Source organism: Cervus elaphus, chromosome X, assembly GCF_910594005.1.
Source record: "Cervus elaphus chromosome X, mCerEla1.1, whole genome shotgun sequence".
In the NCBI taxonomy this organism is placed as follows: domain Eukaryota; kingdom Metazoa; phylum Chordata; class Mammalia; order Artiodactyla; family Cervidae; genus Cervus; species Cervus elaphus.
The window spans coordinates 38,327,658-38,352,667 of NC_057848.1; positions in this window are offsets into that span (position 1 = coordinate 38,327,658).

Genomic DNA, 25,010 nt, shown 5'->3' on the forward strand with positions numbered 1-25,010 from the left:
AAGCTGCAATACAGTACAAGTATGTTCACCTGAATAGTCTTGAGGAAAAGTTCCCTTTGTGATGTAAAAAATGTTGATCTCTCTTGGAAAAGAGCCAAGTTCAGACATGAGATGTGCATTAGTTTAAAAAGATTAACAGAGGTGGAAGCTGTAAGACAAAAAGATGCTTACAGGTCTCTGGATTCACAAATGAGTAATTAAAATAGTGCTTAATACTATCATTAATAAATACCTGAGGAAGAAAGAAGAGTGAGAAGAAATGACGAATAAAATGTGGTTGTGTGGAAATGATTTGGAAAAGAACTAATTAGTAAGTCAACTGATTGACCAGTGCATGCAAAGTCAAAGAAAGACCTATTGCGTACCCAGTACTGAGATGGGCTGGACACTACCAGCTCCCCTTATAAAGCTGTTGCCACTAGTCCTGTCATCTTTGCCTGCTACTCAAATGGAGGTAGGCCTAAGTTCAATAAAGGAGCCCCCTTCACTTGGTTACTATATGTGTTGTCTCTGCATTAAGTATCTCTAGCAGTCTCCAGGGACAAGATGCTCTGACTTCAGATAACTATAGCTCTGGCAAGGAATATTTAGGCAGTAGAGATTGTTCCATTAGGAACATGACAAAATCTCTTAGAGCTTCCATAGTGTCTTTATTTTGATTTTACACCATTAAATTATACTATAATATAAAATATATACAGTAAGTTGTTTCTCTGAATAGATCTCCTGACCAAGGAGATAACCCATGGAAAAAACAGGCAGTTCACATTTGGATTTTGGTGCAGTTCAGATTTGGAATGGTATAAGCCAGTTATCTGGACTCAGTCATCCTTGAGTAAGATGACTCTCAAAGTTTTGGATCCACAAGAGCTGAGAGGGAAGACACTTGACCTTTGAGAGCCAATTTCCTCTTCTCCCACTCCAGATGGACTAGTATGACTGTCCATAAAGCCTCTGTCCAGATCTGCCTTTCTCTCCCTTATACCACTGCCAACAGGTCCTACTTCTGTTCTACCACAGCCCAGCAATCTTTATTTTGCGCCCCAGATTGGTTTTGGAATTGACTCTAATAGAAATCTTTCAACCAGGATAGTCTGTTCAATATTCTGTTGTGCCCAATAACTGTAGGAAATTACTGTCCAGTGGGCTGCTCTTTATAGTGACCGTTAAAGTGTTGTTCACTGTCTTTTATTGTTAAAATGCTGAGAACCCACTGTATAGTATTTTACTGTTCTTACACAGTAATAGAAAATGGCTCCAGTGTATATTTTTATGTTTCCTTCTTGAAAATTAAAAACTCAGACATCAGGAATTCCCTTGAAGCTACTTTGAAACCACACTAGAAATCAAGGAAGAGAAAGGAAAGAATTAGTTTGGACTTGGCAGAACCACAGCCACACTCATGGGTGTTCCTTGCCAGGATTTACTGTACAATTCTGTAGATTCAGGCAAAAAGTCAGGTTACAATACTGCGTAGACAAGTTCTCCAGTGACCCATTAAATCATCCTTTGAGAATCTGTCGATTTGGATGTGGTTTCTTTTCATGCCCCAAGACAGAGCTGAAGCAATGCTATCTTCTGCAAACACAATGTATTTGGAAGAATACGGGACCTTCTGCATGTTCACACAGCAAGTGCAAAGGAAAAGGAAGCATTGTGTTTTTTCTTCTAAAGCATCCTGTTTCACAGCTGAGGAACATGTTGTAGTATGAGAGAAGTACAGAATCACTGCAACTGTTTGGACTGGCTTCTTTTCTCAGCACAGTCACACTATCTTCTCTGGAAAGGAAAGCCTACATTCCATACCAGGCCACAGGTGAGGTTTTGAGGGCCAGGGATTTGTTTCTCTCCCTTGCCATCCTTGTCACTCAGGTTTTTAACATTCAAGAGGAATAAAGGATAGATTGAGAGATCCTGAGAGGGCCAAAAGTCTGACAAATAACCAGATATTTTCATAAAATGAAGGAGTTTGGTAATTGCCAATTTAGCCTGGTTCTGCTTCCAGCTGGTTTCATTTTCAGCTGACTGGCCCAAGTAACTATTGAGATCATTAAAGCATCTAAGGGCTGAGGCGAGAGGAGTTTGATTTTCCATTTCCTACTCACTTGGATAACTGTTTCCTCCTAAGCACGGAGCTAATTAAGACATCATCACTGCTTTTTTTTCTAATGGAGGAAATAGATTTTTAATCTGTTTCTTAAATATAAGGACCTTTTAGCATACAGTGAATCTTTAAAATATCTAGTATTTAAATAGAGCCAAGACTAAGGGGAAAAAAGAATGTGGGGTTTCTAGAGTCACAGAGTCTTTGGCATATTATATGATTATTTATTAGTTATTGATCACTTGCTATGGGCAAGCCACTGAATTAACCATTCTACATCATTTATTAATCATTGCAACAACTCTATGAAGTAGCTACAGTTATTATCCCCATTTTGCAAATGGGGAAACTGAAGCTTACAGAGGTTACCCAAGCCCAAAGGTAGGAAGTGGTCAAACTAGGTGTCTTACTTTAAAATGTTGTCTTCTTAATCACTGTGCTACACAGTACATGAGGGGTGTTGACTTGAATACCTTCAGGGCCTTAAAAACATTAATAGTTAACACCATTATTGAGGGCTTATCATATGCTAGGCCCTCTTCTACACTCTCTATATGTATCAACTCATATTTATCCTCTAACTCTCACAACCCCCAAACAAAGGTACTATTATTTTACAGATAAGAAAAGTAAGGCACAGAGAACTAAACTTCTTACATTCAAAAAACTGATAAGTGATGTAGCCTGGGCTACACATCTTGCCGAAGACCATCATCTTAGTCACTATGCTGTATTGAAAGTAATATGTTCATTTCTGAATGAGACAGCCCAGTCCACTTTGAGGATCAGCTTTCTTTGTTAGAAAGTTGGACCTGTAGCTCTAGGGAACTTCTCAGAAGCAAACAGTAGAGTTCAGGAGTCCAACCTTTGGCCGAGGCTCTTGCTCAACTCCTTCCCCAAGTGCATGTCCCCATTACCCTTTAACCTGCATCTTTGAGCAACTGATACATAGAGAGTTCAGTACTGCCACATCTCAGCTGTGCCTTTAATGTCTGATGAGTCTGCTAGCACACTATGTTCTTCATTTGATCTAAAAAAGATCTAATGAGAGATCATTTCCCGATAATACATTGTCTGCTTTCAACATCACTAGGAAAGCACTTTGCTACAAACAATCCCTATTTTGGTATAATTGCCTTTGAAAAGGAGGGCAGAAAAGGCAGCAGAAACTCCTCAGAGTTTGGGTCTGATTTCCTGAGGTGTTCCATTTCAGAAGAGGCCCCTGACAACAGGCAGAGAATAAAAACAAGTGTGGTCTGGGGCAGACAGTGTTTTTCAAACAGTTGGCTAAATCTCTCCTGGCAGCCGGGAAGCAGCTGAATCATCAAACGCTAGGCCTCTAACGAGAGGGAGGCTGGGCTGTATTGAAGTGCATTCCAGACTGCCTGTGAAAGCAGAGCTGCTGCTGCTTCACCAGTGCTGGCACTCTTCCAAGGCGCTGGTGTGGCTGAACTCATCAAATCCTGATTTCATCTCTTCTCTCTTTCCTCCTTTTTGTGATTTCCTACACAGCGTTCCCCTGCCTTTGGATGAAATAGTTGAATGACTTTTGGGGTCACCTCAGGTACAGCCTCCGCTCTGCAAGCTAAAGTTAATGAAATCCATTTCCTGGTCGGAAAGTCAAAATAGCAGAGAAGAAAGTCACTGAGATGGAGCACTCAGGGAATGAATGAGATTGGGCAGACATTCTTTTCCAAAAGGCAGGAATGACCTAGGCATTCAGAAATTGAAAGCCAGATGTTTGGACAAAACCTTAGATCCAATTTGAATCTTAGAAGTGTTGAAATCATTTATGAAATCCTTGGACTAAAACTTCAGAGAGTGGAGGGTAAGGAAGGGGGCCTAAGTAGGGTAATTCATCTTGAAAATAAATAGATCACCCATTCATATCAGAAATAAAACAAATGTTTGGACTCCCTACACAGGAAGAATGAACAATATTTGCTGTGTCTTTTAAGATGACAGATACATACCATTCTGAGCCTAATTATGAATGAGTACAAAGATATCTTCTTTGTTTCTCCATCTCTGCAAATATGCAGATAATTTAATTTAATTACATTTTCCCCTAATAACTAAGGGGTAAGATCTAGTGACTTATTGACGGTGCCAAGTTGGGTACTGATCAGAACCTGGAGCTGACCTCAACCTGCTGAGATAGGTTTTTTAACCTAAAGGAGTGCTTTGGAAGGGAGGAGACTTCTTTGCTGTTAGCAGTAAACTGAGAACACGTGAGTAAGGGGGAGGTGGTGAGTTGGAAAGAACCTTGAAATTCCATAATATTATAATCCATTGTCTGGACTCTGATGGGAAAAAGAAACTGAATTCTCCTCCCCTCAGTTCTTGCCAAGAGCATTCCTTCTCCAATGTGTTCTCCCTGACCCCACCCCTAATAATAATAATATGTGTTATTTTTCTGAAACTCCAAAGAACTCTCACACACATTTATATTTGATCTATACAACTTGGAGAGGATGGAAAGGAGAGATGTCCTTTTATACAGATGAGAGCACTGAGCCCCAAAGAAATTAATTGTGTGCTCAAAGTCACACAAGGGTATTACATGTAGAGCCAGGTCCACTAGGACATGAGGGCCTGAGGCTATTACTACTTTTATACACCAAACTATGCTGGTTTGGAGTACTGGTTCTCAAATTTTCAGGTCCATCAGAATCACCTGGGAAGCATTTCACAAATGCAGATTTATAGACTTTACTGTCAGAAGTAAAGTAGGTCTGGACAGGTGTCCAGAATCTGCATTTTTAACAAGGTTGCAAATGTTTCTAATATAAGTGGTCTTTGGGCCATACCTCAAATGACAATGAATCCATAAGCCCTGAGCTGTTCAGAGATTTGGCTTCCCTGGTGGCTCAGATGGTAAAGAATCCACCTGCAATGGAGAAGACCCAGGTTCCATCCCTCGGTCAGGAAGATCTCCTGGAGGAGAGTATGGCAACACACTCTAGTATCCTTGCTTGGAGAATCCCATGGACAGAGGAGCTTTGCTGGCTACAGTCCATGGGGTCACAAAGAGTTGGACACGACTGAGTGACTAACACTTCACTTCAAATGACAGTGAATCCATAAGCCCTGAGTTGTTCAGATATTTAATTTAAAACTCTATAATCTTTTTTAAAAAATTAATTATCATTTTTGGCTGTTGTGGCTCTTCATTGCTGCATGGGCTTTTCTCTAGTTGTGGCGATTGGGGGCTACCATCTAGTTGCAACACACTGGCTTCTTTTGTTGCAGAGCACAGGTTCTAGGTGTATGGGCTTCAGTAGTTATGACTCCCAGGCTCAATAGCTGTGGTGCATGGGCTTAGTGGTTCTGCGGTATATGAGATCTTCTCTGATCAGGGATCAAACCCTTGTCTCCTGCATTGGCAGGCAGATTATTTACCACTGGGCCTCCAGGAAAGTCCTCTATAGATTTATCTTTTAATTAAAAGTTCACATAGGAATAGAAGAAAACTAACAGGGACATTGTTAAGAGGATCATGAAAGGAGGGCTAGAAGAGAGTAGAGGTTGTCTTTGGCAAAGGACACTTGCTCCTCCAACTGTCTCCCTCCAAAGTCCCTTTTCCACATGAAGGTTGAGTCAAACCTCAAAGGAATCCTTGAAGATAAGGATATCTTGGAAACTGATCCCTGAGACATGTGGCCAATGGCTAAAGAAAGAGACTTTGCAAACATGGCATAGGAGCGACTCTAGGTAAATAGAACAGATGTACATGAGCTCCAGGTGTTTGTTATTAATAGCACAACTGGTAGGTTCTTTACTCTGGAATCAAATTGCCTGGATTTGAATCCTCCCTCTTCCAATTATTAGCTGTGTAACCTTAGGAAAGGGGGATTCCCTGGTAGCTCAGTTGTAAAGAATCCGCCTGCCAATGCAGGAAACACAGGTTGAATCCCTGGGTCAGGAAGATCCTCTGGAGGAGGGAATGGAAACCCACTTCTAGTATTCTTGCCTGGAGAATCCTATGGACAGTGGAGCCTGGTGGGCTATGGTCCATGTAGTCACAAGGAGTTGGACACGACTGAGCACATATGCAGACAACCTTGGGAAAGTCACATAACCTTTCCATGGTTTAGTTTCCTCATTGATAAAATGGATATGAAGTTACCATATATTTCATAGTGTTGTTGTAAAGATTAAATGAAAGAACACATGTACACCACTTAGAACAGTGCTGGCATCTAATTACAATTTTCCTAGGTCATCATTGAACTGCAATTAATAAAGATTGGCTTGTGCCTAGAATCAGTTATTCCAGTGATTTTCATGCGTGCCTATGCCTATGAAGAGCCATAGATGGCACTATTGTGGCAGTCTGCTAAGCCCCTTCTCCAGACTAAAAGATGAATCCTGATGAGATATGGGTCTTCAAGTGGCAGCACCACAGGGCAAAGAGACATTTGATCACTAAAGACAATACTTTTTCTCTCAAAAATTATTCAGTGGAATTTAATATAAATCTGGTCAGTGGCAGTAATAGCAAAGCACACATTCAAAACACTGTGGTGCAATGCAATTATTCCTCTTGTAACTTATTCATCATGATTATGAAGATGATGGAAGGGCACTGAGGCTCCTCTAAGAGGATAAGGCTGGTCTTTGGGGACATAGCCTCAGTCAGCTGCCCAGCATGGCATGGTGGCTGGTTATAGGTGTATGGGCTATTCCTATATGAGCTTTTAATTAAAAATCCAGAGACTGGCTTTCCAGAATTTGCTTATGGGTAGTATTTTGGGATTTTGGCAGTTGGTAGCCTTATAGGAAGAGCTTCCCTGATGCCTCAACAGTAAAGAATCTGCCTGCCAATACAGGAGATGCCGGGCAGGTTCAATCCTAGGGTGGGGAAGATTCCCTGGGGGAGGAAATGGCAACCTGCTCAAGTATTCTTGCCTGAAAAATCCCGTGACAGATGAGGCTGGCGGGCTATAGTCCATGAGGACATGACTTAGCAAGTAAACAACAACAACCACAAGATTTATGGGAAGTGTATTAGATGTCTGGAGACCCCAGGGTATAGGGGTGTGTGTGGGTTGGAGAGAAGAGGGAGAAATAGAGAGAGAGGTTGGAGAAAAGAGAACTTGACAAAGACAGAGGGCAATGATATGAATATGCTTTGGGTGAGAGTGGGGGCTATGGATGAAAAGCAAGAGAAGAGAATTTTTGAGAGGGGATGGTGGGAGACAGGGAAGATCTAGCACTGTGTCCAGAATCTAGAAGCTTCGGAAGCACATCATGTCTTACAGGAAAAGCAGTGTCATCCTAGCCTGAGTCAGCACAGTTACCAGCAGCTTTGTTCCCTGCTGTCTGTATGGTCACTCACACTCACAGGAACATCTACTTCCATGCCCCCAAGTCATTTTATGGTATGTTCATCTGTACCTCTGCTGCTCATGTGATGGACAGCCAGCCCACAAGGCATCAGAGTACCAACAAGTAGCTTAGGTTGAAGTGCAAGGGAAACACTGGCAAATATAAGATACTTATATTTGTAAGTGTCTGGTACCAATTATAGCCAGTTAGCACTTAAACATTCAAGAGGCTAGGAGCAGCGGTATCAATATGGAGGTCCAGAGGCTTGTGTCTTTGATGGGGTGCATATGTGCATCTAAAGAATACACTTGCACATAGAAATCTTTCAGTAACTGGCTTCTTTCATGAAACTAATGTAAGAAGGAAAAGTCCATTCCTGGAGTTTTCTTTCAACAGGTTCAGTTACATAGTGCAAACTGTTCACAGATCAGACCATTTATTCCCGAATGAGCGTCTGTTTGGCCTGGACCCAAGGCCTGCTAGGCTACAGGACGATGGTGGCTGCAGGAGCAGCTTTGGCTACTGTACTTTTCGTGCACACGAGGCTCCCACATTTTACCTTTGGAATTGGATAGTCCCTTGCAGAATACATTGAATTTGAAGGATTTATTTTTCATGTATTTTGCAGCCTCCAAAAACAACCAAGACTTTTATTATAATCATAGCTCAGTTGAACTTTGACTAGATTTTTTACAGACCAAGTTCAGTTTAATCACTTACACAGAAGGATATTGTGAAATATGTTTTCATTCTGATTATTTTGCACCTAATTGGGAGACAACTACCAAATAAAAAGACTTTCAGGATTTTTCTACTAGACTATAAAGTCTCTTTAATTCTTTGACAGATGTACAGTTTGAATGAAGTAAACCCACGGTTTTCAGGAGGCCAGAAAAGAAGGCTAGAATTAATGGAAATTAATAGTTTTGCTTTTTGGAGACAAACTGAATAGGCAGAACTATTTATCCAGAGCCAGGTTCTTACAAATACCTAGTGAAACAAAGAATATAGGCATATCCTTTTGTACGTCAGGGTAATACAATGCAGTAACTGGCTTTGGTGATATACACTGTTTTTAAAATAATCTTCAGCAAGTTACAGGCAACAGTATGGTTTGGAAAAGTAAATCATCTATGCCTTGTGTCCAGGATGTATGATTCAGAAATCCTGATTTTATATGCTGCCATGAAGATATGTACAGGCCCTGATTTATAGAACTTTAAAAAAATGTGGTGAGGCTTGAGCTCTACAAAACCTTCCTTATACTCCCCAAGTTGAGTGAAATGTCCACTGATATATTTCTGTGTACTTACCTGTTTAGATATCTGTCATTCATAATGCATTGTAAGGTCCTTGAGAGCAGAGACTGTAGTCTGCTCATATGTAAAACACCATTACCAACATAAAGTAGGCATTAAATAAATATTTGTTAAATGGTTGATGGAAGTCAGGCAGTGGGGCAAATGAAAATTGGGCAAGGAAGTGGCCTAAAGTGAACATTAAGACATTGTGCACTTTCTAGTCTGCTCTCCATGATTTGCATAAAAAAAATTGTGCTCCTGAAGCTGAGCCCATCTGTATGGCAGGGCCAGGTTTATATAATATGACTAAAAAGCCTATCTTGCTAAATTTCTCGCTCCTAAACTTCATCATTTTATTCTATCCTCTTGCCTGAAATCTCAGGATAATAAGAAGCCTTTTGTAAAGTTCATGAATCTTGGAGGAACTTCTTGGTAATCAGTCTTTCATATCCTATGAAATTGTTGGATCAGGTTGCTCTACTCTTAACACCCAACTGAGATTAGCACTGAGGAAAAAAGAATTTTAAAGAGGTGGGAGGATGAGAGATGGTGCCAGACTGAAAGGGAAGTGTGTTGGATGGTGGAGATATACAGTCTGGGTAGCTCACTGCAGATCCAGGTCCTAAGTGATGTAGGGGCTGGAAGTGAATCATATGTATAGATGCAGAAAAGAATTTGGTGACAGGGTCAAATTTAGAATCAAATTGTAGATGATAAGAGTTAGGATTCTTACCTAGGATACCTTTAATGCCAACAGGGTGTGGAGCTATACAAAGGTTAAATGACTTTCCCAAGGTCACATAACTATTTCTTGGTCAAGTTAGAAATAAAATCAACAGAACTTTAATCTTTTCACCATACCAACAATTAAATTCAGTTTGAGTGCTCATTAAACATTTATTACATACTCTGCACTATGCTACACACACAGCTGGGGGTTCAAGTTCCATTTACGATATTTTACCACTATGAAGTCTTCCATTTTCCTTTCTGGTAATAAGGACTTCTTACTGTGAAAGCCAAAATACATGAGCAACTTTCCTAATTTGTGCTGGGACTTTGGAATTTAGAGATAATGAATGAAAGTCTGCCTTACAGGAGATTCAAACCAACCAGGGTAACAAATTCAATAAAGCCAGTTATAAGGAACTAACTCCTCTCTTTGGAATCAGCTTAAATAGCTCCTCTCCAGATCTATGTAGTCACCAAATCATGTAGATTCCGATTTCATAGTGTCTCCCAGATTTGCTCTTTACTTATACAGCCTTCATTTGCATCATAGTCTGCCTTCTCATCACCTCTCATATGGATTATTACAATAATCTCTAAATTGATATTCTTATACCTATTTTCTCTTGTCCTTCCATTAATGCACACCTATGTCAGATTAATATTCCTATAACATTACTTTATGCACACACATCACAAATCTGGTCAAAAGCATTTAATGTTCCCCACTGACCAAGATTAAAGGCCAAATTTTATTTTTTTTTTTCATTTATTTTTATTAGTTGGAGGCTAATTACTTTACAATATTGTGGTGGGTTTTGCCATACATTGACATGAATCAACCATGGATTTACATGTGTTCCCCATCCCAATCTTCCCTCCCCATCCCATCCCTCTGGGTCTTCCCAGTGCACCAGCCCTGAGCACTTGTCTCATGCATCCAACCTGGGCTGGTGATCTGTTTCACCCTTGATAGTATACTTGTTTCAATGGTATTCTCTCACAAAATCCCACCCTCGTCTTCTCCCATAGAGTCCCAAAGTCTGTTCTGTACATCTATGTCTCTTTTTCTGTTTTGCATATAGGGTTATCATTACCATCTTTTAAAATTCCACATATATGTAGTTAGTATACTGTATTGGTCTTTATCTTTCTGGCTTACTTCACTCTGTATAATGGGCTCCAGTTTCATCCATCTCATTAGAACTGATTCAAACGAACTCTTTTTAATGGCTGAGTAATATTCCATTGTGTCTATGTACCATAGCTTCCTTATCCATTTGTCTGCTGATGGGCATCTAGGTTGCTTCCATGTCCTGGTTATTATAAACAGTGCTGCAATGAACATTGGGGTGTATGTGTCTCTTTCAGATCTGGTTTCCTTGGTGTGTATGCCCAGGAGTGGGATTGCTGGGTCATATGGCAGTTCTATTTCCAGTTTTTTAAGGAATCTCCACACTGTTCTCCATAGTGGCTGTACTAGTTTGCATTCCCACCAACAGTGTAAGAGGGTTCCTAAAGGCCAAATTTTAATACTGACTTCACAGTCACGCCATTTATCCTCCTTTGTAGTCATCTGTTTATGGACATGCCTTGTTCCTGACACTAGATTGTAAAGTCATAAGGGCAGGGACTCTAGCTTCTTGTCTTTCAACTCCTGTATTCTAGCACAGATTAGGCACTCCCTAAATGTTTCTTACTGATGATAATCACTTCCTATTATACTAAAATATTATCACTTAATGTTCATAATCAAACTTACAGAAGACTTCTCTGCATTTGCTAAAGGCATTTGTAATTTGTTATTTGATTTAATCTTTGTAACCATTAATTTTCAGAATACTATTTCTTATTATCTATAGTTTCAAACACAGTCGCATAGAGTTAAGTCAAGCTTTGGCAGAGACTGACCAAATTCCTTAGTATGTACCCCAAACACCTACACTGTTATGATTTGACTTGCCTCTCAGTGTTTAAGCTTAAATCTGTCTTATCACTACTAAATATACAACCCATCCTGGCCAAGAATACTAAGAGGAACAAATAACTCTCCCTTATCTTTGTGCTTGTTCTTTGTGCTGGTTCCCACAGTGGGTATATTCCCAATGGATCCATTGGGAGTCAACAGGAGTTTTAGCTGAAGGCAAATGATGGATTATGCTCACTCAGAGAAATTCCATACTCATTTTTAACCAGCTGGGAAGCAAGATGTCAAGGAAAAACAATTGACTTAGCAATCAGAATAATAGGGTTCTAGATCTGGTTTTGCTGGCCACTAACAGTATGATCTTAAAGTCATATAAACACTCACTGTGAATCTATTTGCACATCTATCAAACAAAGGGGGTGGTGGATTTGATTCAGTCATTTTACAGAACTTTGATGGTTGATGAATACATGATAAGCATGGTACAAGGCACTTTAAGGAATAGAAACATGAACCAGACATGAGTTTCTGTCCTTGAGAAGATTATAAATCTAGAAAGCAAAGTTATGTGCCCAAAGGATTGAGATACAAGGTAAATAGGCATAAGAACTGTGAAATAGATACAGATAAAGAATGCAATGATATTGCATATCCCTTCTGCTTAATATGATTTACAATTACTTTTTCATAGAGGAAATGTTTCCCTTCCCAAAACAGAGATAATGTGATTATTTATTAAAGTGTTTCCTGCACAATGTGCATTGCATCCTACATCTTTGGGAAAGTTAGGAGAGCCCAACTGAATGATTTTGACCTTAATCACAAGGAATGGAAAAAGAATATTTTACAGAAAGTGTTAATAGTCTTTAACAAGTCAGCAAAACAAAACAACAGGAACTTTTAAAATTAGATGCTTTTTTTCCTCTTGGCCACCTGTGGGATCTTAGTTCCCTAACCAGGGATTGAACCCATGCCTCCTGCAGTGGAAATGCAGAGTCTTAACCACTGGACCACCAGAGAAGTCCTAGAGGCATTTTTAAAAGTAACTTTTTAATAAAAGAATGTTAAGACAAAGATCAAATCACACACGACTGAGTCTCTGCTATATTTCTAGTCCTCCTCAAGATGTGGTAGAAGTTAAAAATGAAACTCAGTGTATGGTGCCCCTCCTCATGTAGGTAGGGAGATAAGACTAATTATACAGAGGATGATTTTTAAACAGTTTGGTGTAAAATTACATAGTACAAACTTGATAGCATAGTAGCATAGGTATGAGAAGAGAAACTGCAATGGTGGAACAATCTGTCTTTAGAATAGTCATATTTGAGTTTAAAGCCTTTTCTACCACTTACTGGTTTTGTGACCATGAGCCTATTGCTCAAGTTCCTGTTGGAACTCAGTTTCCTCAACAGCACAATGAGTATGATTGTAGAACATGCTATGCAGTTTTGTTGTGAAGATTAAATGAGCTAATGAATGTAAAGCACCAAACACAGTATCTGGCCCATAGAGATACTTAATGGCTGTTTGTTGGATGTGATAATAAAGATGGCTTGAAATACCTAAGGAAGAAATTCAGCCCAATAAAGACATTTATAGATGGAAAAGAAGAGGGAGTAGGAAAATATATAAATGAAATCTGGTTATAATTTTGACCTATAAGGAAAAAATCAAAAGAGAAGGATATGCATTATCTTATATACTTCCACAATACATATATGTGTGTGTTAGTCGCTCAGCCATGTCCAACTCTTTGTAATGCCATGGTCTGTTCATGGAATTCTCTAGGCAAGATTACTGGAGTGGGTAGCCATTCCCTTCTCCAGGGGATCTTCCTGGGATCCCTGGTTCGACCCAGGGATTGAACCCGGGTCTCTGGCATTGCAGGCAGATTCTTTGCCATCTGCGCTACTTGGGAAGTCAATGTCTAGTGATAATTAACAATCTAGTACTTGTCTGGTTGGCATGTCTCTTCTCAACTTAGTCATTAAACTCATCAGTGAATTGTTAACTATCATAGCCCTATTGAAATTTGGCTCATGGATCATCAGAGTAAATGCAAACACAACTTGCTAAAACTCAAACATTTTCTTTTGATCTGTTAGCAACTCCAAATTAGTAAAACTTTGAGAAATACTTCCAAGTAACATAACTCTTTGTCATAGCAACGTTTCTAAAATTGTTGAAACTGGGCAAAGTATCTGACCAGCCTTGCACCTTTTTCCTTTTTACACAGTCAATATCATGATGACTGGCAGACCAAAAATAGTTTGATGCTTTAGGATGAAATGTCTTATTAGAAACAGAAGATACAAATCATCAGAAATAAAATGTGGAAGCAAGAAGCTTATCCACCAAGTTCAGTTTTCAAGGAAGAAAATGGAGTACATTATTGACAATAAGTTGTTTTCTAAGTTTGATATTAACTATAGATATACTGTTTTCTCTGAAGCATAAGGAAACAGCAGTCTCATGGTCTTTGACACACTAGAGATACTGTGGAAACATCCCATCCTACTTTGATTCATGAACTCTGGGTAAGGAAAATTAATTTGGAAAAAACCAAACTCCCTCTATTTAACTTTCCAGTGAAATTGGACTCACTTTTTGTGTACCATTACTTGACTTTGAGCAGAGGTAACCGTGTTCTCTTCCTACGGCCCTGCATGATTAGAAAAACTCACAACAGCACTTGGCCTCTAGGTTGTCTTAGCCTGACCCAGGCAATCACCCCTGGGCATATTTCCAGGGGTTAAGAAAAAGCTTTTTTTGAGAAATTGATGACATTTTGTATCAAGGAGGGGGAAAAAACATAAAAGCATTTGCAGAGACTGAACACGTTAGAATCAAGCTCTTTTCAGAAAGTTCATCTTTCTGTACACAGCCAGTAATTCTAAGAAGAGAATCTCATTTCCCTACCCTCTGTAACTGAAAGACTTCTCTCTATCATGAAAAGAGATTATTCCCTGAAGGGTGCATTCTCTGTTAAAAGAAGAGGCATAAGGTTAGTTTTTGAAATCAATTGTTTGCAATTTCCAAAGTTGATCAGGAGTCAGGCAGCAATTTTAGGGTTTAGTAATCCAAGTGTCCTTAAATAGACTTGAGGCCTGGAGCCACAACCAAGAAGTATGTCATGATCCTGTGGGGGACAAACCCATTATTTCCTCCAAAAGATTTTTAAAGAAACTGTAAAAATAGTCAAGTATGTTTTACGATAAAAAGAATGAGATATTTTGAATAAACAAGTAATAGGATACAGGCACACAAAAATATAATTAAACTGTAATTTTTAAAAATGTCCTTCCAGCATGTAACATTAATAGGTATTTTTCACAATTAAAGATTTTAAGATCTTGTCTTTCCGTCTGGATATGGTTTTAACATGAAACTATGGTAGATGAAATGGATAATTCAGGTTGCAAGTCTATGAATTTTATATTCCTTTCCAACTGCGTGTTGTTTCCCTCCCAAGATACCGTCCCTGAGGTTTGCCAATTACAACAGTGTGACTATTTTGAAAGAATGTTCATTTGAGTTCCCAGCAAAAATAATTTCAAGGAGACGCTGCCATTCAAAACATTCACAAATGAACTCCATACTTCATTACCTCAATTGCAGGCACAAATAAAAAGGCGCTATGACTTTTTCATTCAAAATATGTTTTTGACTGAAACAAACAGAAAAATCATGCTTTCTCTTAGAAAATAGATGCCTCAGGAAGTGTTAAGGTAGACTGCCTCTACTGTGAACATGAACTTGACAGCTGTGTTCTGTTACTGACAATGACATATACATTTTGTTCCCTATGGAACCTATTTTTACTACCTCTGACCATTTTATAACTGTTAAGGTTTATAGGCTATATTATATCTGTGCCCATGACAAACCACTGAAGATAAAATGTACAGAGGAAAGAGAATGTGGTTTATTGGATGCTAAACTAAACTGAAAGTCAGCAGACTTTGGTTCTATTTCTGGCTTTTCTTTGGACAAATCATACCTTCCTTGACGTTGAGCAAGTCATTTACTATCACTCTACCCCAGATGGTGCAATTAGACCTCATTTTAAGAAAACTCCAATACAACAATTTTCCATGTCATAATGTATAAAGTAGGGAATAAATGTAAAATATATTAATTGGAGAACTGCCCATTTGAAGTGCTTCAAAGCCCCCTAGGTAACAGTACCATCAAAAGTATGGCTAAAAGCAAACTCCAGAAGAGCACTGGGAATACACAACTCCTATGGCCTCAAGTGAGATCTGATGGGCAGTTATGATGAGAAAAAGGGAAATCCAGGAGAAAGATTTGCAGTTATTCTCACTCCTTCCCTTACTTTCTTCTATTCCTTCTTAGTTTTATTGGGGAAATTGCTGAATGTTGCTTGCCCTGAGGACATCCACAGTGGTGATACTGTTGACCAGAGGGAAGTTCAACCTGAACAAGATCAAAGAATAATAAGTGAGGGTTCTATGGGTGAGAGGAAGGGGAATGGTCCATCACCTGCACCTCTGATAATGTAATGGGAGTTTCAGAAGGGGAAACCTGTATGATTGTCAGACTATCCGGGATTTTTAAGCACATAAGCTATAAACTGAGGAAGGCTTTCTTATCTCTCCTTACTATTCTTTGGAACTCTGCATTCAAATGGGTATATCTTTCCTTTTCTCCTTTGCCTTTTGCTTCTATTCTTTTCATAGCTCTTTGTAAGGCCTCCTCAGACATCCATTTTGCAAAAAGGCAAAAAACATTTCTTTTCCTTGGGGATGGTCTTGATCCCTGCCTCCTGTACAATGTCACAAACCTCCATCCATAGTTCTTCAGGCACTCTATCAGATCTAATTCCTTGAATCTATTTCTTACTTCCACTGTATAATTGTAAAGGATTTGATTTGATTTAGGTCATACCTGAATGGTCTAGTGGTTTTCCCTACTTTCTTCCATTTAAGTCTGAATTTTGCAATAAGGTGTTCATGATCTGAGCCACAGTCAGCTCCCAGTCTTGTTTTTGCTGACTGTATAGTGCTCCATCATCTTTGGCTGCAAAGAATATAATCAATCTGATTTCAGTATTGACGATCTGGTGATGTCCATGTGTAGAGTCTTCTCTTGTGTTGTTTGAAGAGGGTGTTTGCCATGACCAGTGCGTTCTCTTGGCAGAACTATATTAGACTTTGCCCTGCTCCATTCTGTACTCCAAGGCCAAATTTGCCTATTACTCCAGGTATTTCTTAACTTCCCATTTTTGCATTCTAGTCCCCTATAATGAAAAGTACATTTTTTTGGGGTGTTAGTTCTAGAAGGTCTTGTAGGCCTTCATAGAACCGTACCACTGCAGCTTCTTCAGCGTTACTGGTTGGGGAATAGACTTGGATTGCTATGATACTGAGTGGTTTGTGTTGGAAATGAACAGGAATCATTCTCTCATTTTTGAGATTGCATCCAAGTACTGCATTTGGACTTTTGTTGAGTATGATGGCTACTCCATTTCTTCTAAGGGATTCTTGTGTGCAGTAGTAGACATAGTGGTCATCTGAGTTAAATTCATCCATTCCAGTCCATTTTAGTTCACAGATTCCTAAAATGTCGACATTCACTCTTGCCATCTCCTTTTGACCACTTCCAATTTGCCTTGATTCATGGATCTAGCATTCCAGGTTCTTACGCAATATTGCCCTTTACAGCATCGGACTTTACTTCCATCACCAGTCACATCCACAATTGGGTGTTGTTTTTGCTTTGGCTCTGTCTCTCCATTCTTTCTGGAGTTAGTTCTCCACTGATCTCCAGTAGCATATTGGGCACCTACCAACCTGGGGAATTCATCTTTCAGTGTCCTATCTTTTTTCCTTTTCACACTTTTCATGGGGTTCTCAAGTCAAGAATACTGAAGTGGTTTGCCATTCCCTTCTCCAGTGGACCACGTTTTGTCAGAACTCTCCACCATGACCTGTCCATCTTGGGTGGCCCTACACGGCATGGCTCATAGTTTCGCTGAGTTGGACAAGGTTGTGGTCCATGTGATCATATCATGTGAATATTTCACGCAAAGATGGGCACAAAAAAAGACAGAAATGGTATGGACCTAACAAAAGCAGAAGATATTAAGAAGAGGTGGCAAGAATACACAGAAAATCTATACAGCAAAGTTCATCACAACCCAGATAAACACAATGGTGTGATTACTAAACCTAGAACCAGACATCCTGCAGTGCAAAGTCAAATGGGCCTTAGGAAGCATCACTACAAACAAAGCTAGTGGAGGTGATGGGATTCCAGCTGAGCTATTTAAAATCCTGAAAGATGATGCTGTGAAAGTGCTGCACTCAATATGCCAGGAAATTTGGAAAACTCAGCAGTGGCCACAGGACTGGAAAAGGTCAGTTTTCATTCCAATCCCAAAGGAAGGCAATGCCAAAGAATGCTCAAACTACCACACAATTGCACTCATCTCACACGCTAGTAAAGTAATGCTAAAAATTCTCCAAGGCAGGCTTCAGCAAAACCATGAACTTCCAGATGTTCAAGCTGGTTTTAGAAAAGGCAGAGGAACCAGAGATCAAATTGCCAACATCCGTTGGATCATCAAAAAAGCAAGAGAGTTCCAGGAAAACATCTATATCTGCTTTATTGACTATGCCAAAGCCTTTGACTGTGTGGATCACAACAAACTGTGGAACATTCTGAAAGAGATGGGAATACCAGACCACCTGACCCATCTCTTGAGAAACCTATATGCAGGTCAGAAAGCAACAGTTAGACCTGAACATGGAACAACAGACTGGTTCTAAATAGGAAAAGGAGTATGTCAAGACTGTATATTGTCACCCTGCTTGTTTAACTCATATGCAGAGTACATCATGAGGAACACTGGGCTGGAGGAAGCACAAGCTGGAATCAAGATTGCCAGGAGAAATATCAATAACCTCAGATATGCAGATGACACCACCCTTATGGCAGAAAGTAAAGGTGAACTAAAAAGCCTCTTGATGAAAGTGAAAGAGGAGAGTGAAAAAGTTGGCTTAAGGCTCAACATTCAGAAAACTAAGATCATGGTATCTGGTCCCATCACTTCATGAGAAATAGATGGGGAAACAGTGGAAGCAGTGTCAGACTTTATTTTTCTGGGCTCCAGAATCACTGCAGATGGTGATTGCAGCCATGAAATTAAAAGACGCTTACTCCTTGGAAGGAAAGTTATGACCAACCTAGTAGCATATTAAAAAGCAGAGACATTACTTTGTCAACAAAGGTCCATCTGAGCAACTGAACTGAACTGACTGCAGCTATAAATTAAGTTGCTCTTTTTTTCCAAGTCTCAGGATATGGCTTTTTTTTTTAAGGTTACTCCAAGGGAAAAAAGAAACAAAAACAAAAATCCAGGATTGCATTTACTTTATATATTGAAGAATAGTTGGAGCAGATTGTTTCTATTTTATTTCATCACCTCAACTGAACTGAGTATAATAATAATATAGAATTAGACAATTTTGGAGCTAGAAAGAACATTAGAAATAACTCAGTCATTTTATAGCATGTAATCTATATAGCATGTAAACATGGTGCAGAAAAAAAAAAAAAAGTGAGTTGCCCAAGATAAAAACTTAGTAAATACTGACACTATAAATCAAATATTCTGAATCTCATTACAGTGATATATATTGTATTTCATAGATTTAACATCATATGACCTGGAAAGTTCCTAGAAGTAGTACCATTTGAATTTTCCTTCTTTCTATAAGAGGCTCAACTGCTAAATATGAACTAGTTACCGAGACCATAATTGACTTTGGTTTGATGTTCCCCAGTTCTCATTTTGGCTTTGATTTTTTTCTACCAGTATGGCATATGTTATTAATTATTATGATTGTTATTATTAGTTTCAGAAGGATGAAAGGAGGAAAAAATATTAAAAGGTTGAAATGTGTTAACCAATGAAGTCACAGTGTCTTCTACAGAAAAGTTTGAATAGGGAAGAAAATTCCTGATGGTTTATTTTCCTGCCTTAAGATAGCCAGCAAGATTCACCTGTCTAAAGCAATCTTCTACAAATCTATAACATTGCAAGGGCCACTGTCAGCCACATACAATACTTCTGACAAATTACAAAGTGTTACTTCCTGTAGGCTGATGAATTGAGAAAAAGTGTCCCCTCTTAGTGAATGGATGAAACGCAAAACATCAAAGCTTCTGGAAGTGCCTGTGCTAGGGGATTTTCCTGCCTCCTGCCCATCCACCCAACACTTTTGTGCAGGGTGTACCCTTAAGCAAAACCATGGGCACTATTCTGTCTATTCCAAATGCTGTCACTTCTGTCTGCATCTTCTTTTTCAGTAATAAGTAAGAACTCAGCTGTGGAAAACACAGTCTTGATTTTCCTTGGCGTGACTTCAATATCAACAAAGACAGGAGCCCTTAGTCTCTGTAGTATCCTAGCAATAAGCATGAACTTGTACATTTTAAACACATTGACCTATTCTGGTACATTTGCAGGCTGCCCTGCCCACCTTTTCGATCCAGCCAAATCCCACTGATGTTTTCTTAAGGCCTCTTCTTCTCTTCCAAGCAGTCTTTGCTGACTCATTCCAATTCTCGTTGATATTTCTTCCTTACATCCCTTAAGATTTGTTGTCTGTTGAGAATTTAGGATGGATTAATACGGCATTGAATGGCCTTTGGTGAGAGGAACCAATAATGCTTAGATTACCAGGCTGTACGGAAATGTCAATGGCATTTCTGTAGGAGTGGTTTCAGGTCAAGGCAAAAGTCAGTCTGGAGACTATTTGGCAGCTCTGTACGTGGAATAAGGTAGATTTCTAAGTAAGTAAGAAAGCAAGTTCCCGGCTGCCTGATGTACCTAGTACCAGCACATGCTGCTCAGATTCCCACTTTCTTGGCCTGTAGTACTGATGCCCACCCAGCCTGTGTTCTGAAAATGGGAGATCCATCCTTCCACATAGCGATGGTTAATAATAATTGAAAGAATACCTCCTGAGTAATGGAGATTTTACCATGTCCATTATATTCAACGTGAAAAACTTCTATGGCCAGTTTAAAAATGTGAAAAAAAAAATCAAGAAAGCTTGTTATTATTCAATTGCTCAGTTGTGTCCAACTCTTTGCAACCCCATGGACTGCGGCACGCCAGGCTTCTCTGTCCTTCACCAACTCCTGGAGCTTGTTCAAACTCATGTCCATTGAATCGGTGATGCCATTCAAACATCTCATCCTCTGTTGTCCCCTTCTCCTCCTGCCTTCAATCTTTCCCAGGATCAGGGTCTTTTCCAATGAGTCAGCTCTTCGTATTAGGTAGTCAAAGTACTGAAGCTTCAGCTTCAGCATCAGTCCTTCCAATGAACATTCAGGACCGATTTCCTTTAGGATGGATCTTTAGGATTTCCTTTAGGTTGGGTCTCCTTGCAGTCCAAGGGATGCTCAAGAGTCTTCTCCAACACCATGGTTCAGAAGCATCAGTTCTTTGGTGCTAAGCTTTCTTTATGGTCCAAGTCTCACATCCATACATGACTACTGGAAAAACCATAGCTTTGACTAGACAGACCTTTGTTGGCAAAGTAATGTCTCTGCTTTTGAAAATGCTGTCTAGGTTGGTTATAGCTTTTCTTCCAAGGAGCAAGTGTCTTTTAATTTCATGGCTGCAGTCACCACCTGCAGCCTAAGAAAATAAAGTCTGTCACTATTTCCCTTGTTCCCCCATCTATTTGCCATGAAGTGATGGGACTGGATGCCATGATCTTCATTTTTTGAATGTTGAGTTTTAAACCAGCATTTTCACTCTTCTCTTTCAGCTTCATCAAGAGCCTCTTTATTTCTTCTTCGCTTTCTGCCATAAGGGTGGTGTCATCTCCAAGAAAGCTACTAAATTATTAACTGGCATAGTAAAGAAGAAAATTTATTTTAGTAATGTAGCTGATTCTCTATAACACTTGCCACTGGATGCCCCCTTTCTTGAAACTGGCTCTTGTTTTAGTTAAAAAGACATGAGCAATTTCAAGTCTACCTTTTCATCTTCAAACAGAAAAACAGCTGAACAGGGCGTGGGAGGAATAACAGGAATTGATGTGACTCCTGTTGATATCTTATCAAATATGTATGTATAAGTGTTTATTCTTTTCTACTGGCTTGTGATGCTAATAACTTTTACTTTTGAGGTTGCTTGGAATAAAGCTTGATTTTCTGTCAAAAAACAAAACAATCCCCAAAAAGGGAGGGAGCCTTAAGGCCATTTTACTTCTCTTTCTATCCTAAAATCCATTCTGAATCTTAACAGTCCAATTGAAAAAAGGTCAAAGATGTTAATGAAATAATAGGATAAAAATGCATATTCATAAGCTCCAAGGCCTATGCAGGTATGTATATGTGGTGTGTCTGGGGTGAGGTTGGTGTACAATTCCTAGATGAGAATGCCTTGAGATTCTTCTTATCTAGTCATATGCAACTGAACAGGGCACAATAAGAGTGACAGATGGACCATACTTGTTCAAAGCAGCTCCTATATTCTTTTCTTTTAAGGTTTTTTTCCTTTTATATTGGAGTATAGTAGATTAACAGTGTGATAGTTTCAGGTGTGCAGCAGAGTGATTCAGTGATACGTATTCATTTATCTTTTCTTTTTCAAACTCTTTTCCCATTTAGGTTATTACAGAGTATTGAGCAGAGTTCCCCATGCTATACAGTAGGTCCTTATTTATTTATTGGCTGTGCTAGGTCTTGCACCATGCGGGCTTCTCTAGTTGTGGCATGAAGGCTTAGTTGACCTGTAGCGTGGGGGATCTTAGTTCCCTGACCAGGGATCGAACCTTGTGTCCCCTGAATTGGAAGGTGGGTTCTTTACCACTCGAACATCCTGGGAGTCCCTATCTATTTTAAATATAGCAGTGTGTACATGTCCATCCCAAGCTCCCAATCTATCCTTCCCCCACCCCCCTATGCTCTTATGGATGGGAAAGAGCCCACTTCACACCAGTTGCTCTATTCATGATCAGAGAAAGAAACCCCTGAAGGCCAATATTATCTGGGGACCATTTGATTATATTCAGTGTAATAATTCAAAGTAATTATATTCAGTCAGAGACTTAGGATGGTCTCTAATTATTTTATAAATGTTTATTGTGAATCTCCAGAAAGATTATACACTCACTGAGAGCCAAGTCAATATCCATGCTGCTTCTATTTCCTAAAGGTCTTCAACTGAGACACATAGTAAGCACTCAGTCAATTGTTTGTATGATTATATGTAAAAACAAATCCTTACTTTTGAAACTCAGTATAACCTGGTTTTACAGATATGAGGATAATGGCATAATATTACATTCAAAGAAGGTAGAAAAGAGTTAAGAACTGGTAAAAGAATTTAAACTGTCAAAAGAAGGTCCACTGGATGAAAAAAGCATACCCTCAAACCTTCTAATTATAGGCTAGGCTCTGTGAGTTAATGACATTTCTTTATAAGATATGTGATTTTTTTTTTCCCTGTCTGGAAGCAACACACATTCAGGAATTGAGACGAACATCAATAGAACAAAAGCTGTAGCTCAGCTGTTTGGAGGAAATCAATTCAAACAACTCATAATTTGCTGGGTGACACATCATGGAACATTAAGCTAAGTGGCGGCACCTGGCTTCAGAAGCGTGCTCTCTAGGACAGCTACCAATTTATTCACGCTGAAAAGGACAGTCTCCCCCTCCCCAGCCCTTTCATGTAAAGCTTATAAAGCAAAGTGATGATGATATCAAAGGGCTCTTACAAAAAGAGCTTCCCAACAGACAGTTATATCTTTGCCAGGTTATTTTGTGCAAGAAATGTCATTAATTCACTTTCTCAAAGAGTGAACAATGAACTATACTAAGGAAATGCTTTGGGACCAGAATTTGTGAGGTTCAGTATGGAAAGGAGGTATGCAGGATGGTAAGATATATATAGAATAGAGGTCTGGTTCTCAACCTGGGGAGGTTCCAGTGAACATGTTTTCATTAGTAACTGGGATTAGAGAAAGGAAGCACAAGCTTCTCTGTACCTTCAAGATAGCAGGTAGAGAAATGTGAACTGGTTCATTATGATTGGTTACTTGCTGTCTTAGAAAAGTCAATGAAAGTGGAGTTAATAGAAGGGAAAAGGGGGAGAAGGCTGACCTTGGGTTGACTGAAGATGATGGACAGTAGGAGTACCCTGTTAGTGCTGATGCAAAGTGCTGAGTGTCATGGAGAAACATTGGGGAGTAGTCACCACATCTTTGGCCATAAGTCCATATTGAATGAAGACACTATATAGCTAGTTTGAGCTAGTTAAGATGGGGGATATAGAAGAAACATAGCCACTTCCCTCAAAAAGTATATCATCTAACGGAGAGGAGAAAAAGTGACCACTGCCTGTTTACTATGTGTCAAATAGTGCTTTTCCTGTTATCTTACAATGTAATTCCCACAACATCCCACTGAAGTGAGCACTCCATTGTACAGATGAGAAGACTGAGGTTAAAAAAAGTGGCACACCAAAGAACTAAACAGACATTTCTCCAAAGAAGACATACAGATGGCTAACAAACACATGAAAAGATGCTCAACATCACTCATTATTAGAGAAATGCAAGTCAAAACCACAATGAGGTACCATTACACGCCAGTCAGGATGGCTGCTATCCAAAAGTCTACAAGCAATAAATGCTGGAGAGGGTGTGGAGAAAAGGGAACCCTCTTACACTGTTGGTGGGAATGCAAACTAGTACAGCCACTATGGAGAACAGTGTGGAGATTTCTTAAAAAACTGGAAATAGAACTGCCATATGACCCAGCAATCCCACTTCTGGGCATACACACCGAGGAAACCAGATCTGAAAGAGACATGTGCACCCCAATGTTCATCGCAGCACTGTTTATAATAGCCAGGGCATGGAAGCAACCTAGATGCCCATCAGCAGACGAATGGATAAGGAAGCTGTGGTACATATACACCATGGAATATTACTCAGCCATTAAAAAGAATTCATTTGAATCAGTCCTAATGAGATGGATGAAACTGGAGCCCATTATACAGAGTGAAGTAAGCCAGAAAGATAAAGAACATTACAACATACTAACACATATATATGGAATTTAGAAAGATGGTAATGATAACCCTATATGCAAAACAGAAAAAGAGACACAGAAGTACAGAACAGACTTTTGAACTCTGTGGGAGAAGGTGAGGGTGGGATGTTTCGAAAGAACAGCATGTATATTATCTATAGTGAAACAGATCACCAGCCCAGGTGGGATGCATGAGACAAGTGCTCGGGCCTGGTGCACTGGGAAGACCCAGAGGAATCAGGTGGAGAGGGAGGTGGGAGGGGGGATCGGGATGGGGAATACATGTAAATCTATGGCTGATTCATGTCAATGTATGACAAAACCCACTGAAATGTTGTGAAGTAATTAGCCTCCAACTAATAAAAATAAGTAAATAAATAAATAAATGAAAAATAAAAAAAATTAAAAAAAAAGAATCAGTTATGGATACACAAGAAAGAAATAAAATTATACATATTATTAATTAAAAAAAAAAGAAAATGGATAGCCAACAAGGAGGGAACTCTGCTCAATACTCTGTAATAGCCTATATAGG